Source organism: Oreochromis aureus, linkage group 4 (assembly GCF_013358895.1).
Source record: "Oreochromis aureus strain Israel breed Guangdong linkage group 4, ZZ_aureus, whole genome shotgun sequence".
Lineage (NCBI taxonomy): Eukaryota > Metazoa > Chordata > Actinopteri > Cichliformes > Cichlidae > Oreochromis > Oreochromis aureus.
In genome coordinates, this window is record NC_052945.1 from 10,018,284 (window position 1) to 10,034,686 (window position 16,403).

The window sequence follows — 16,403 nt, forward strand, 5'->3', positions numbered from 1 at the left end:
CTTTTAAAGGCTCGGCAACATATGGAAAATTCTACAAACTGCAGAACTCTACTCTACTACAACTCATGAACAAGAAAGCATGGAATGACATTTAGGAAACTGCAGGATTTTAAGAATTGTTGTAAAATGCGGTCTTTGGGGTGACCTTGCCGCAAAGTCTTGTAAAACCAATATAAAAGAGTATAATTAGAAAGAATACTGCTCTAAACTGTCATTTTTCATCTACAGAGGACTCTACATGCAACCTTAAGGCATGACTTGGCAAGTGTAAAGTCCTTAAAGCCTTTGAAGACTGTCCGACTGATGTATGGCATTCCAATATATGATATCCCTCTGTGATTATTTGTGTGGCCTGTATCATGTTTTTTCCAGGCTGTTGCTGAGTCCGGAGGCTAAAGCTGGCCGATGTCATGTTTTTCATGGCTGAAACACGGACACCATCCTCAGATGTTAAACGTATTGAGAGTAAAAGTAAACCCCTCACTATTGTGTGGGACAGGGAAGAGACATTTATAATACTTATCATGCTGTGTTTGTACCGATTTATTATCTGCTAAATACTAACACACCAATAAGCCTGATGCATTGTTGGATCCATAATTTTTTTTTTTTGTGATATCACAAGAAAAGCTATTCCTGGATGGTATTTACAGCACACGACTACAAAGGCAAAATCTCCATGTGCGCCTTTCCCGAATATGTGACTATGTTCACATTGTCTCATCAAAGGTCACACTGAGACACGTCAGGCAAACTCTGGCCAAGACCAACGAAGCAGCGGTAGTGACCTGGGAAATCGGGATCTTTCCGTCAATACTGCAGAGACAAAGCGATGTCAGGGGATGATGACCCTTTCCAGCTAATCAGAGGGAAGGTCTCCTCCCTCCACCTCTGCTCTGACAGTAAAGAGGTTTCCATGTTTGTGTTGGCTCGTGGAGGCCTGGCGGTACCTGTATCCTTTCTGGCATAAGTTGATGATACAGATACTTATCTTCTGTCTTTGCATGGAAGAGAGGAAGTCAGAGTTTCATCAATTAATCTTGTTTATCACTGCCTAAATTCTGAATCCCTGTAAATGTAATTATTTAGTTTCCTTTCACGTAGCTTTTGCCCAAATTCCTGTACCACATAATCCACAGATAAAGTTGTTGTAAACCACATCTTGAAAAACTAATTCAGGCTTAAATTTCTCCATGTCCATTTTCTTGCCACCTCACATGTATTTCAATTTTCAGTGACAGTGGGACATGACTGAATTTACAACCAACACTGGCTGTCAGTCGGTCAACCACTTTGGCCTAGATTAGAATATATTACTGACAGCTGAATGGTTATGATGTTTTGTTGAGACATTTTAATCTTTAACAGATGTCAAACTCTATTGTTGGAGTCCAGACCTTACATCTCCTTTGTGCTTCTGATGTAATTTTTTAATGTTACTATTCCCCTTTCTTTAGCTGTTAATGTACACACTGCAAAATATAAAAAGAGTTAGCCCCACAGAAGACAAACATGGTTGATGGAATGCAGCTTTACTAGCAGAAAAATGGCTCCAAACTTGAAACTTGAAACCTGGCCTAAAAATTACATTTTTTTCAAACCACTGCCATCCATCCAACTCTTTCCTAATGAGTTTATGGCCTCAGTTGGTAGTTTCAAGTCTTATTTTGTAAAATAGAGTCCCTGTTAGAGTAAAAAAGAATAACAAAAACAGCAGAGTAAAATAAAATTTATCACGTGGCCGAGTAGCTGTTCGCCTGTGAGTCAGATGATGGGCCACGTTTCAAAACACCAAGAAACTAGTCAGCTTTAGACTTCACAACAGGCCTTCACTAACCTGTAGGTGACAATGAATCCATCCATTTTTCATATACAGGACATACACCATAATCTATTATATAAATATTTAATTATATTATATAGTTATTATATAATTTATTCCAAGATCAGCAAAGTAATATACCCATACTTGCCATGTTTTATGGCATTATTGAGTTAAAAAGGCTTGTAATGAATTTATTTCATGTTTTCTGAACAGAATAATTGTCTTTTGAACCCTTTGATGCATCTGCTGATATTGTATGACATTTCTTTTATCCTCTGAGACTGTTCCTTTTGTTCTTCAACAGTAGCTTTATAGAGCGATGGCCATTGACAGCGAGGGCCCTTTTTCAGTCACTGTGGCCAAGCATTGGCTTAAGATGCATATCTAAGCGTACTCTGACCTGTGCTTTCTTCATGCCGGCTGAAATCCACAGTTTGTCCAGAGTCCTGACCCACTCCAGTCTACGCCGTGACCCTGGTAATGTTATACAAATGTCATGCATCACAGGACTGATAGCTCTTGTATAAGATGCAGGCATTTGGCCTACGAGCACTGTTGCAGAAAAGGTCCTTTGTATGAAAACAGGGACCCCCTAGCCCAGTGGTTTATTAATACAAGGTTTAGCAGAAAAAAAGCCAAAACTAAACTAAAATGTTGTAAGGTTTCTGCTGGCAATGCCATCTCAAAAAATGCTTCCGCTTAATTATTTGTAATGTCTGTTGTTTCCTCAAGCCATTTATAACTCAAGCTGGCTCTTTATTTGTGCAGCCTTCGAGAAGAACAAAGCTCTTGATGCTGCAGTATACTTTGTGGTTTCTTCATTTCAGCATTGCAAGACTTTTGAGATTTATAGTCAATGTTGCTTTGATGTTAAAGATTGATAAAAGTTGTAATTGTGTTCAACTCTCAGCAATAAATTGTCTTTAAAAGGCTTTGGAGTAACATGTTATCATAATATGACATATAATCCTGTCCAAGGATTTTAGCTGAAGAACAAAAAGTTCCCTTAAAGTTGCAATAAAGATGTGATTAGCTTAGCAGGATCTGTGGGCTGCCTTTCACTCAGTTAAGCGAATGATTTATTGCCCATTTGGTGAGATAAGACGATGAAGCCAGGATTTGATCAAAGACTTAGACAAAAAGTTGCATTCTTCTGTAGCCATCACCTCAAAGGAAATGACTTACAGTCAAGCCACAGTAAACTGTCAGAACAACAAGCTCTGCTTTTTTATCTCTGCCTTTTCTGCAGCACCCTGTGGCTTTGCAGTTCTCCCAGCTGAAACCATCTCCAGACGTTAAGGTTTCTTATTATAGTGACTGTTTATAGATAAAGATTTCATGTTTGTGTGGTGTACAGAAAAGTATGCGAGAAAAACACACTCACACAGTCACATACAGAAAATTTGAACTGTAAAAATTATTTAAAAAATGATGAATGCTTTGAACAGTAAATAAAGATCCTCTCAGGCTGCTACAGCTTAAAAAAAACTATTAAACAATATACCATCAACAGTCTTGTTTTTATATCTTCTTGTTTTCCCGGAGTCCTGCTTTCCTGTTTCACTGTCACTTCATATTTCTTGCATCTGCAAAATTACTCAAAAGTAAACCTGATCTTGCCTGTGGTTCTGAACCAAGTTCTGCAGAATCTCTGCAACCAGAAACAAAATAAAGCCTTGTTTTGCCAGAGATCCCAGAGCCTAAATTGCCATTTTATGTCCCAGACAACAGACGGCTTAGTGATGCAAGCAGGCTGCCATGGAAACCATTGCTGCCTGCTGTATTGGTTGTGTCAGAGATACGCCCTTTTGCCCTGACCCTTTCCCTCGATGGCGGCACACTTTCCCTGGGGGATTTCACATACAACATCTGCCCTGTCCCCCCTCACTGAGCCACCCATTCCAAAAGCCGCAGAGCTTCTGGACAGGCCTTTCTCAATAAAGGCCATCCACACACACCTGCTGAGAGGGTTAGAGGTCATCATCCCAGCAAGGACATGACCTGCAGGGCTCTAGCCCTGGTCCTCCACACCACATAGCAGAGGAGAAAGAACCACAGTTAAGAAAATTAATTCTTCTCGTTTTCCTTCAAGCTATCACTGCAACGGATCAAAGTAAAGCCTTTTTCCTGGAACGCTCCTTGAGAACACAAGTTGTACTGATTTTTCTAACACATTACATCAGCCTCTGAAAACACTTTCCCTTTTCATGTTCCCAGGTTTTGGTGTCTGGCTGCTCCGTCATGTGACTGCTGTGGAGACAGAAGGAGAGGGAGTTCCCAGTGGCGTCTGTTCAGATTTCTGTGCTGCCTGCTGCCTCATCGGGGCCTAAAGGAATCACCCGGCCCTCATCAATCTGCTTCCACATTCCACAATAGCCGACAAAGAGACTCCACTCTCAGTGGCAGATGGCTTCGCCTCAGGCTAACCACGCCAAGCTGCCATTGTTCAGACCGAAGGGTTTGATGCAGGAACCTTTGTTCCTCCTCCTTCAGTGTCACAAAGGGTCCTAGGATGCAGAAGTTGAATTTAAACCTTCTAAATGTAGTAACACCAATAAAGTTTCCAATATTGAAAATATGCTTTAATATAAGGTATACAGCATGTTGCTATGAATAAGGAAGCTAAGTATGTATAAGATATAGTGGGTAAATAAAATGAAACACTAATGCTGTGACAAAAGGGTGCGATAGCAAGGATTATCCTGATTCCCACAGGAATACAGGAGGTAAGCGTGGGCCCAGCAGGGAAACAGCAGCAAGCTCTCACAGCTTGCTTACTAGAAGCCATGTTTTCTATTGTTCTCTCCAACCAGTCAAAATAAGAGAGCCTTGTGAAACCACAACATTTATTTTAAAAAAAGTGTGATAAGAAGTCCTACTGGGGCCAGAATCACAGATATCAGTAGTTTTATAATTTTTATAAACAGTTAAAAACTACAATTTGATTATTTTTGCATGCAGGGAAATTTTTGTGGTCCCTTTTGTCTCAGATGGTGCTGCTTTCAGCTCTTTCCCACCATCACTAAGAACTCAGACCTTTGGCGTTCTTGCTATTGTAAGCTCTTCTAATTTACTATTTAAACTAGTTCCTGACTTATATAAATAAAAAATGAAATGAACTAAGATGGATTATTGCACTTTAGTGTGTGCAAAGATTCTACTGAGTCACTTTGCAGACATCTGTTGCATTTGCACTTGCACTTTTATTATCTTTTTTTAAAGCTATGATGCCCTAATTTGCTTTAGCAAAACATGCATAATGCATAATGATTTTATAAAATTTGCCCTTTGTTTTTGGTGGAAAAACATCGACATGCAGATTTTTTAAATTTAGCAAGGAATTCTCCACCTCTACCTTAATCAGATTAGAATTCTGCTTATTTTACTGCCTTTGTGCTAAAAGTCTGGTAAAGGACTCCAAAGCTCACATTCCGCATAATAGATCCCTCCCCCCCCCCCATAACACTTATTCCTTTATAAAATTCAAATCGCAGTGAAGAAATTAGGCGTTAACCCTCTACTTAAATACTTGGAAAAGTTCCAAGACTTTAGAGCAGTTTAACTTTAAAGCATTTTTCAAAAATATATTTCCAAATCAAATATGTGGATCCATCTGCTTGGGAAATATGGGAGCAGCTGAAAACAGCATTGAACAATCATTTCTACCTCTTTTATGTGTAATTACTTTATTACAAAACAGCGTTTACTGTAAAACACTCTCATAACCACAACAAAAGTAAACAATATCACAAAAAGAATTGCCATATTGATTCCCTGTGGCTTAGTGCAGCACCCCCGGTTTAAAGTCATATTGATCCAAGCTTCTTTTGAAACACAATCCAGGCGTAGTTTTACACCCAGATACAGTTACATGGTGGGTTTTTGTAGGATCTAATGCTGCCGTTCAGTTACAGACCCCGGCAACTATTTTATGGCCTTTTCTTTGTAGTGCTTTCTTCCTGAAAGTGGAGGGAAGTGAGGATTTCTTTATGATGTGGGATTCCTTGAACATGCTCACCAAAAGCTCACAGCACCTTTGACTGACTCCATTCAGCAATTAACATAAAGCTGCCTCTCCATTAGATAGTATGCAGCCCCAGCTCTCTGGGCTTTTTGTGGGGGAGAGGGCTACATTTAACACATCTGTTGTCTCCCATGTCTGGGCAACCCACAGACAGGTCTGTCCACAGTGATCCTTTTATTTGGCTCTGAAAAGGCCTATAGGGGATCCTGATAGATGGCCTTCATACCAATGAAAATGCAAAGCAGGGTATTGAGAAGAATAGGGAGCCACCACTCCAGTACACCCCCAAGCTCCAAACCCCTAAACTTCCTTTAAAGGACTACTCTTAAACAGTCTGATGCTGAGCCTAATCATGTTAAGAAGAGAAGGCATGTCTAGGCATGTTTTATTTACTGCATTCAGCAGGTATTTTTTTCTCCTCTTTACCATCTCAACAAACTTAAAGAAAACTATTTTACCAGATGAAGCACTGGTTCAAAATGGAAGTTGTTCTTGAAGCAAGACTTAGCAAAAATTAAGTTTCTATCCATGTTTTATTAAAATTTGAGCCTAATTCCAGACAACATGCAAAAGAAAAGCTCCACTAAACTATATCTTTAAACAAACACTGGTTTTATTTGATTGTGTATTTTGTCCGGTGCTATTTTATTTCACATGGTTCATACACAACGAACTTATTTCGTCTGAGTATTTCCATCAACAAAGACTGGAAAAGGACATGGTGGGGAGTTTTTGGTTTTTCCATCATAATTTTCTTTTTTCCTTCTGATCCACAAGTGCCATTGTTGTGTTGGCCCATTCTGCTTTTCATACCCTGCCAGTTTATCCATTTTATTGGAAAAACTTTGTCCTTAGGGCAGAATCCATGTAGACTTGAAAAAATTAGTCAGAAATAATTATCCTTTCATGGTGTCCACAGCTGTCTGCTTGTTTATCTGCAAGTTACAACAATCCCAACCTTAGTCACTCAGTACTTCTGGAAGAGCATTTTCATTCATTTGTAGTTGTTCTTCTGACTTAATGGCCAATTTAAGCATCTGCGTAACTTTGTGCTGAACATTGGGGGGTCAAGATCTCTGTCTAAATAAATAAATAAATCTGGGTAAATTCCCAGATGATTAAAATGCAACTGTTTTGCTGGTAATAACTGAAATGAGTAAAGAAAATCAACAGCCTGTTTATGCAAGATAATTCATAATTTTATTGGGGGGGTTATATTGGTTGGGTTTGATCATTGGGGGGTTATAACCCCCCTAACCCCCCTGGAAATTACACCCCTGAATTTAAGTAAATATTAACTCTTACTTTCTTTCTAGCTCAGTTTGTGTTTCTAACCACCTTCTGAAAGGATATTTGCTTAACTTTTTAGTTACTAAATCCTATTATATGCTCACCAGATGATGTTTTTCTGTGTGCTATTTAGAGCTGAGAAACTACAGGTTTTGGACAATGGCACAGTTTTTGCAGTTTTGCATCTGTGCATCACCACAGTGGATTTTGAAACTTAAACTTACTTTGTCCAAAATAAACAAAGTACATTTAGCTAAGAAGGTAAAGAAAAGACAAAATGTCATGTCTGTGGAGGAGGAATGGAGACTGTAATTCCTGTATGAGGGATTAGAGTCCCAGGAAGTAAACAGTAAGCTCCTTAAAATTATTCTTCTTGTTCTTGATGCATTATTTTAATATTTAATACCAAATACTATATATAAATACTACTATAAACATATAAATGAAGCTATATGGCCAATAGTTTGTGCTAAAAACAGAAAGCAAATACTGGCTAATTTTTTTTGCTTTTAACCACACAGAGAATTTAGTAATGTAACTAAGGTTTAATAACAGGGAGTTTATGAATTGGAGTCCTGGGTTAGCCGGGTCAGAGGATGTTTACTGCATTTCTTCAGCATCACTGATCAGGACAGCACAGACATGGAAAGACAATAGACAAAGCAATGTCCTATTTAAAGATGGGTCATTGCTATTTATAAACCAGTGAAGAGGCCATAAGAAGGGGGATGGAGATGAAGACAACACTTTATTGCTTAACTTGAAAATTGAATTTTACTTCTACAGCCAAAGTTTAAAGATCGCTACAATTACAAAGAAAAAAAAATTAGTATGATAATGACATTTATCAGCTATGCAAGCATGCTTTGGCTGTCACGCTTTCTCCTGTTGTTTCCAGGGTAAAGGAATCCTGTAGTTTCCTCTATTCATTACAGTCAGCTCTTATTTTGACATCTGTAACTGGCCCAATAGAATCTGTTATGCAAGTTAAAAATACAGATAAATTCAACTTGTCACAGCAGCTGCAGACAATGTTACTCTCCATCTCAGGCAGCTGATAATATCTCCTCTGATATCAGATGTGGTGGAGCGTGGCTGTTTTTAAATGTTGCAGCAAAGCACACTTTGTTTTATAGCTGGAGGACTTGTTAATTTTCTGGTAGCATGCTGTCCTTGATGTATCCTGTGTGTTGTTCCTGTAAGTCCCCTCATCGTCTATCCACTTGTGAGATCCCCTTCTAAATCAAAATAGACACTTGTGGCCCGACACAAAGGGCAGTATTGTTTCCCTCTGAAAGGCGAGCATGTGCTTTGCTAATGCCGCACTTGCAGCAGCCAACCTCTGGGACAACTTCTACATTCAGCCTTTGAATAAGGAACACAGTTATGCATGGATGACTTCCCCCAAGGTGCCTGGAGGTTGTGGGAAAGGGCCCATAAGTAAGTGTAGCCTCAATGAATGGACATAAGACTTTAATGATAGCAGGCCCATCTCAGTCCATCATAAGGTGGGGGTGGTTTGGTGTGGATAACAGTTCCAAAATTGCTAGAAATCAGGGTGATATAACCTAAGCTTTATTTCATATTTTTATATACTGTCAAATTTTCTTTTACGTAGTTTCAGATGCACTTGAGTTAAACTGAATGACATTGATGCGTTTGGAAGTTTTGATCATGTTAGACTTTGATGAGCATCGTTCCCAACTCCAACCTTCAAGGTCTTCAAAGGAAACTTTAGCTCAGTGTGGTTAAACCAAGTCAAGCCAAGTTTGTCACCAAGTAAAGATTCCTGAAACTTCAGAAAAACTTTTTTCTCCTTCCTGTTTTTGCCTACTTTTCTTTTTTTGATCTCTCTCTCTCCGCCCTTTGCTTGTAAGAGTCTAGTGTTTATGACTAACTATTTAAGAAAAACAAAAGATCCAATTTCTGTGGTCAAAATCACTGAAAAACAGTGGATATTTAAAGCTTGGCTACATATGGAGCTTCACAAGATGTTCCCTACTCTGCTGAAAATCCATTCCACTGGAGTCTTTGGGCTTCTCAGTTTTGGCAGTTCTTATAATCCAACCCTTAAATGCTGTGCATACATCATTTTGAACACTGAAGGTCAAAAAGTGAAATACTAATTTAAAAAACATATTTCAGATGGGGAACTTTTATCAAACAAAGCAAAACTAAATGACATTAACAAGGGCAAAAAAACAATACACCCACTATCTGCCTTTTTTGTCAAGTGACACAAATTCCTCATTACAGCAAGAACACTGTAAAGATCATGTTAACATTGTTGGCCTTAAATAGGCTGACAGAGCCTGGTTCTTGACTTCCAGGCATTGTGTTCCAGGGTCAGGGCTGTTTGTGGCTAGCTTGATCTCAGCTCGGTCAGACATCGCCTCCTATTAAACTGTGTGATCAGAGTGGCGCCTGTATGGAAACCCGTGAGGCTGATTCAGTCGGCTGCCTGAAGGAGATTAATATAAAAGACTACAGACAGGGAGGTGCACCTTTCATGAATCTGCTTGAAGACTGGCAGAGATCTAGCAGCAGGCTATCTGTTGTTAAAGTGCAATCTTCCAGAAAGTGGACAGTAGGCTGATACAAATTGTGCAGTGGGCATCAAAAAAGAGATGTAAAGTTGTGATTGCGCAGAATGTTTGGCGAGTATCTGTTGATCAGCCTTGATGTGAGTTTTTCCTAAATTTGCATAATATGATCTGTTCGATTGCAGTCATGCCATGCAACATTTGGGTGCCAAAGTAACCTGCTTCTGTCATGGATGTCTCCCACGGGAAATAAAAAGGCTTGTAAGCAGCACTAATGCGGCAGTTTCCCACGGACTAAACACGACTAAACAGGCGCTAAACACGACTGGTACTTAGGGAGATCAGGTGAAAATCATGTTTCTGACACTAGTCTGCAGAAATACCTCAAAGAAAAGCACACAGATCAGATCTTATAAATACATGATTCAAATTCACTGCTTTTTAACTTTTTGGGAGGGAAAAAAAGCCCAAATTCTACAATCCTGCTGACAGTAGAATAAGGCCTCCGCTAATCCATTTAATATGAGAGGATCAGCCCAGTTGGACCCACAACAGGAGATAAACCGCTGCCCTGTGGGATGGAAGCTGCTCTTGTTTCCCGGCTGGAGCTGAACCAGTGACGGTGCCAGGAATTAATCCCAGTCAAAAACAGAACAGATTCCCTCCGCTGACCATGGTGGCCAGTCTGGGAGGAAAGTGTGTGGTTGTGGGATCCATAATCATGCGGGATTTCCTGACAGGTGGCATGTTCAAACCATGCCATGTGGCAACCCATACTTGGCCTTATTACTGCAAGCTTCATCCTTTAATACCGAGCCATCCAGCTATCAGTTAACACCAGCTCCCTGATATTAATAGCTATTATCAGATCATGAAACTAAAAGAGCTTACAAAGCTGAAAAAATAATGAGAAAAAGATAACCCTTGGATTCCAACAAAGCAATCAAAAGAACAACATTTTACTTCTGATGCATTTGTCTATATTAAGTTATGCAAATTTACTCATTTTACAGAGGAAAATCTTCAGAAGTTTCCACTAGTGTTATCTAACTGGATAAAAAAGCTACTTTCCCCCCAAAGTTATGTAAATGCTGCTTTAAGGACAGTAGCCGGTCATAAAAACAAAGTTTGTGAGGCTGAGATATGCAGAGAAAAAAAAGTCACCTACATGCATTAAATTAGATGATTTCAACCAGCTACTGGTGCAAGTGTCTTCAACAATTAACTGGTATTTGCTGCACTGTCTAATGTTTTCACATGGCAGCGAAGTCATTTCACTGCCCAGCAGTCACATCTGCTTTTCATTGTCATGGCTCCTTAATTTGCCCAGTCCCTCATGTTGCTGTATATCACCCTCCTCCCTGTAGAGTTCACTCCCAGTAAACAAAAAGCCTGAACTTTGCTGCTCTGCATTACAAAAACATGAATGAAAATCCTCACGAGTCTTTAAAACAACATGTAAAAGACTGATTCCTTGTAGACTGTGAAATTGAAAGCAGGGTGTTTATTCTTTCTAGCTGTTAATAGACTTTCGGCTGCAGAGTAAACATTCATTAAAAGTCATAAACAGCAACAGATGTAGAATAATGCTAGATGACCAAGCATCTGCCGCTGCGCCGTGTGAGGTATTGTGGTATCAGAGAAGAATATTGTGAAAAAAGCTCAGGGGATCAGGACATCTTAGAGATATTAAGGTTTCCCCAATGACAACTGTTCAGTGGTAGTTTCCTTTCAGCCTGGAGGTCGTCTCCACAAAATCCAAAGGCCTGGAAAAAGAGGTAGCAGAGGTTTGGTTAACAGATCGAATGACAGGAGCTTCTGCAAGTGTGAGATCAAAAGGGAGTTTTTATTTGGTCACAAAGCCACCGGAAAGAGGGAATCATAAAAGTCTTTCATACAAGCTGGATTCAGATGTTAATAATGTATTGGTGCACCACTCCTCTGTCAGCTGGCATCAATGGTTTAGAGCGGCTCTGTGGTTAGCGCTGTTGCCTCACAGCAAGAGAATCCTAAGCAGTCTGTACATTCTTCGGTGGGTTTTCTCTGGGAGATCTAGTTTTAAAACTCAGGAGTTTAACCTCCTGTTTTTTTAAGATGCTCAATAACATGAACTTGTCCACCTAGTGAGGTCTTGAAATCCCTTTTCAACCAAACACCATTTGTCAAATACTGTCCTGTGCAGTGAGTCTTTTATACTTAAGAGGAAGGAGGCATTTGGATTTGAACCAGAGACCTTTTGATCTGCAGTCAATTGCTCTACCACTGAGCTATACCCCCGTACAAGAGACAGCAACTATGACAAAATGACAATGAAAAATCACGAAGTAGAACGCTTCATCCGATTGCAGTCTGTGGGAAACTGACAGTCTTTTTTTAACTTAACATTGTTCCACTTGGTTCACATTTTAAACTGTAACCTTTTCACTGAGGCTGTGAGCATCTAAATCCACAAGTCACCCTGATCTTCTGAAAAAGAGAAAAAAAGAAAAGACAAATGACACAATACATATGACACCCACACAACACTCTTGGAGTGAAACCTCAGCACTTTCCCACCAGAGTCTCTCTCCACTGTGTCTGCCGTCCCGTGAGAGTCTGACACATCAGACTGCCCTGTCATTTCCACAGTATCAGATCCCACAGCCCTATTCTTCCACCACAATACACACAGAGATCATATCTCTCCAACTCTCGGTGTTCCACAACATAAAGCCCCCCCGTAACACTGGTGAAACAACAAGTAGGAAACCATGACAGCCCCCAGCCGATATCCATAATTGGGGCCAACCCACTAGATGCATTTAAGTCCGGGGCCTCATTTGTGAGGCAGAAGACCAGACCAGAATAGACAAGAGTCCTCCCAGTTTAATATGTTGATCATTTGATGCTCCCGGAACAACAAGAGCTGCCACAAAGACAGAGTGCTGGGAAGCATTAGGCTGACAGACTGGAAGTAGGGCAGAAGCAGGGGGTGACTGTCAGGTCTGAACAGTTATGCAAATAGCTGTAGTACTAAAGAGGAGAGTGTGAAGGGAACAAATATGACGGGGGTGTGTGGGGAACTTTAAAATCAGCTACCAGCAGTGAGTTTCCTGTTTTCATTGGACCTGCAGAGTTATGTTTTTCTCCTCTTCAGGAAAAAATTCTCTTGGCTCAGACTGCTTTGGGTTTTTTTCTTTACATTTATCTAAGAAAGAACTTTATTGCTACTGATTCCCTCTTCAAAAAATCAAAAGTTAAGCCTACTCAACGTGATGGCAAGCAAACATAGAAAGCTTTGCGATTGAAAAGATGGATTAGGCAAAACCCATTTGGAGTAGTTCTCATATTGGAATAAGAAGGAAGGAATGCATCAAACAATTAACAGGATATGAGTCGCTCTGATGCGAAGGTATCTGACTACAATCTAAAAGAATGTAATAACGCTGTATTGTTGCTAAACACAAGCTTTTCTGGGCTATACATTCACCAACTTACTTCTTACAATATGCATTGTGATGTGGAAATAATTCACCTGTTATATAGTTCATCAGCTTTTAGTGGTCTCTTGAGTTTACTGAGATCTTTGTGAAAAGACACACCTGAAGTATCGCTGTTGTGTCTTGTTTCCAGTAGCAACAGGTGGTTTTGTACAATTTAGAGACAAACATGCGATTGTGAAAACAGAGAAGTGTATAGCAAACAGTTTGGATGGATAGTATAGATATTTCATGAAAAGAAACCAACCAAATCTAAAATGTACATACAAGTGCAATATTTCTTCAAGTAAACTATCTGAATATCTCCACACTAATACAGTATGAAAAAAAATATGCATGATGGGAATATTTACGTGTTTTATCTGAACTTTATCTTAAAATATAATCTGTTTTGTTGTTCCATTGTGCTCACCTGAAGGAACTACTTCCAGACTTTTGGGAATTCTGTGTGTAGATCAATAAAAATGGGTCATATTTACTCGTCTCAAAGCAGCTGAAGCATTCTCAGTCGCGGTCTTTGGAGAGTTTCCGCTAATGCAGCATGAGGAGGGAAACTGAAACCGAGATCTGAGGCGGACGGCCGGTCCCCTGGCTCTCACTTCTGGTGTGACCTGTAATCCCATCAGAGATAGTGTGTCCACGGTGGGAAAATAAACAGAACTGTAGACTGATCCCACCACTCAGCTCCCATCTCAGTGTGGTGTTATTCCATTTGTACTTTTTTATAGATTCAGTGGTACCCAGTACCACCCTCCACTGTGGTTAGTGTTTTTATAAAATTGAACAGTGTGCTATATCTGAAACATGCACTGCATACTGGTTATATGCTTGTTTCTTTACAGTCATTTGATCAGTTCAGCAAGTTAAATGAAAGTAATCAAACTTGACAAGTTTATACTTCATGTTGCCCTTTTTAGCATTTATAATAAAGTCAGAAATTATATTAGTAACTGCAACTAAATCTGCAAAAATGAATGACAAGTGAAACGCAGTTGTAATAACTCATGTATACCTTAGGAAATTAGCCAAACAATTATTTTTAAATCAGTTTAGAACAAAATAGTCTAGACTCAAAAGAGTCTTAGAATCAATTTATCAAACATTTGTCTACTTATTAATCCTAAGTAATAGGATTTATGTGTTTCTCATAAATGCAAAACTCACAGAAACATTTATTAAATGTTGAGCTCTGATTATTAAGCCCATTTTAAGGAACATTAAATAGTTCTTTTCACACTGTTGGATGGTCTTCAATCAGCTGCCTACCTAGTAGCCCTATAGAGTGATTTCCAGTTGTGCCTGGGTAACAATAATTTGGCGTATTCACAGCTAGAGAGCGGTTGTCCTGTGTTCTACCTCCTGCATGTGTCAAAAGAGAAAACTTTGAGCACTGTTCCAGTCTGATTCTCGTAACATGTTCCAGAGTTCTTGTTTAAACACAGCTCTAGACAGCGTGCTTTATGCATGCTCCCTCCTGCAAGCTCTGTCCATGCAGCTCTCTTGCTGAAACTAAATGGAGTGTTGCCAGTAATGAGATTTCATTCAAAGTAGACTGTATATGAAAAAAGGGCAACTTCAAACAATGCCCTGACCTGGTCTGCTGACACTGTGTGAAAGTGACTTCAGACTTGGTACTGAAGCAACATGCCATATACCACGGAAGACTGGAACTGAAATATTCACTAATAAACAAAGGCTTCAAAAAGCAGCAGCATTCATGGAGCCATCCTCGGGAATGTTAAACAAATGGAAACAAATGGAAAGAAAATCTTGCCTTGAGCTAATGTCTTCCATGTTGTCTTATAGCCGACAGAGCAGAGTATGTATTCAGGTTTTTGTGGATTTGGTGAATATTATGTGATAATTAGTGTGATGCTGTCTAGACAGTTCTGGGCTTGGGTGATCACGCTGTCCCACTTCATCCTGGGATTCTTTACCTGCTGTATGTGTTTCACATGCAGCCTCCTTTGGAAATAGAAGAGCTATAAATAGCAACCCTTTAATTTTATCATCTGGGCTCAGATCCCCTGACAGACTGATGCCTTCAAAGGGAAAAATCAAGCACACTGTGTGTTTATTTGTGGGTTTGTGGTCACTGCGGTGAGGAAGTGGCCTCGTCTGAAGAAACTAGGTTTAATACCGCTGCTATTCAGCAGTAATGTTAGATGGAGAGGTCAAAGAGGAGGTAGAGGAAAGGCATCTGAAAGCGTTTCAAATGGCTGAAATCAAGTGAACCGAGAGGGAGGCGGGAAAGGGAGCAGAGGCTTCTAAGACTGGAGAGAGTTTTGACTTGCCATTATAACAGCTGACATTGTTTCACAAATCTAAAGAGCCAAAATACAGTTTCCTTGCTAGGAAGAAATCCATGCAAACCCAGCAGAAAGAGGCGTTTGACTGAAGAAGAATGAAGGCCACAGAGACAGCCCCTTCTGTCTGGTTTCTCATGCTTTCTTTTAGACGCCTTTCTGTGCTCACTGTTAAAAGGTGGACAAAGAGCCTTGTCTGGAGCAACAGAGCGGAGCAGTAACTTCTGTCTTGCGTGTCTAAGAATTAGACAGAATGAAACACCTGCAGCGGAGAATATGCTGTTCTTGTGCATATTCTTAAAAAAGACTGATTTCATTTCTTGAACTGCAACTGCTGTAAAGACATAAAAGAGTCAAACAGGAACACAGACTTCAGACTTGGACGAGTGTGACTGTTGATCTTTTCCTGATGCCCCTGATACACCTAGTCTTTGGGACACTGTTAGTTCGTTGGTATTGAAATCATTATGGTCTGTGCAGTTTTTCATCCTAATTTGGATACTGTTGATCATCTTGGGATAACACAGTGATAATAATACACCCATGTGATTGATCAGGCTGCCTAAACCTGACGGTTGCTGCGGGTTATTGAGACTCCACCAGCTGAATGTTGGTCTAAATGAATCTCTTTTGGTCAGCATCCCAGCACTCCATTGCGAGAGCCAAAATTTGAATAAGAAGTGTTCAGGAATGACCAACTGTTTAGTGGCCTCTCAAGGTCAGTGGAGAACAATGGAGCCTGTTTGTCTGGTGAACACCCGGCTCACACTCAGGCGAATTCAAATAGCTTCACTTTGAAAAAGAAAGAAATTTAAATGGGGGGGGGGGGAATAAGCGTGATTTCAGTGTGGTGAACAGAATCCTTTTATTACCCGATGAGTCACAGCATTGTGGGGATGATGCACTTTTTCTCCAGGTGCAGTCTCTGAAACACAC

At 40.0% G+C, this 16,403-nt stretch overlaps 1 non-coding gene across 1 annotated transcript; it reads right to left on the bottom strand.

Moving 5' to 3' along the window:
• Positions 1-11,887: 11,887 nt before the first annotated feature.
• Positions 11,888-11,959, bottom strand: trnac-gca. Its single transcript has one exon. It is a non-coding gene; the product is annotated as a tRNA-Cys (tRNA).
• Positions 11,960-16,403: the final 4,444 nt, after the last annotated feature.